The following is a 1215-nucleotide window of genomic DNA, read 5'->3' on the forward strand; positions in this document are numbered from 1 at the left end:
CAGGACCAACTTCACACCCGATCAGATCTGCACACTGTTAGACCTCTGCCTCACCACTACATATTTCAAGTACAACGAAGGCTTTTACAGACAAAAACATGGCTGTGCCATGGGCTCCCCCGTGTCACCTATTGTAGCCAACCTTTACATGGAGGAAGTGGAAAGGAAGGCTCTTGGCTCTTTCAAAGGAAGAGTACCCAGCCACTGGTACAGATATGTGGACGACACCTGGGTCAAAATCAAGACACAAGAAGTGGAATCCTTCACTGCGCACATCAACGCTGTGGATAAAAACATCAAGTTCACCAGGGAAGACACAAAGGACAACTATTTGCCTTTCCTGGACTGCGCTGTGCACATTGAAGAGAACGGCAAACTCAACATCGAAGTTTACCGGAAGCCCACACACACGGACCAGTACCTCCTCTTTGACTCCCATCACCCTTTGGAACACAAACTTGGAGTAATCAGGACCCTACACCACCGGGCAGAACATGTTCCCTCTAAGCCTGAAGGAAAAAAGAAGGAACACACACATGTAAAGGAAGCACTCAAAACGTGCGGCCATCCTAAATGGGCGTTCTTAAAGTCAGCAAAGAGGCACAGAAAAGAAGACCAGACACCAGCGAGGGAGGATAAGAAGGACAGACGCAACAACATTGTCATCCCCTATGTAGCCGGTGTATCAGAGAAACTCAGGAGAGTTTTCTCCAAGCATGACATCCCAGTGTATTTCAGACCCAGCAACACGCTCAGACAGAAACTGGTTCACCCGAAAGACAAAACTCCAAAACACAAACTTAACAATGTGGTGTTTGCTGTACAGTGCAGCGAGGAATGCCCAGACCTCTACATTGGAGAGACCAAACAGCCACTTCACAAGCACATGGCACAACATAGAAGAGCCACCTCCACAGGACAAGACTCAGCAGTCCATCTGCATCTTAAGGATAAAGGACACTCTTTGAGGATGCCAATGTTCACATTTTGGACAGAGAGGACAGATGGTTTGAAAGAGGAGTGAAAGAAGCATCTATGTCCACTGTGAGCGACCATCTTTGAACAGAGGCGGGGTTTACGACACCAACTCTCTGCCATCTATAATCCAGTTTTGAGATCCCTCCCCAGACGCCTTAACGCCCACTCACATCCTGGGCCATCTGACCTCAGGAATTCGCATGATAAGGTGGGGCCAGGTTTCACAATGAACACACC

This window comes from Rhamphochromis sp. 'chilingali', assembly GCF_963969265.1.
Source record: "Rhamphochromis sp. 'chilingali' genome assembly, chromosome: 12".
Lineage (NCBI taxonomy): Eukaryota > Metazoa > Chordata > Actinopteri > Cichliformes > Cichlidae > Rhamphochromis > Rhamphochromis sp. 'chilingali'.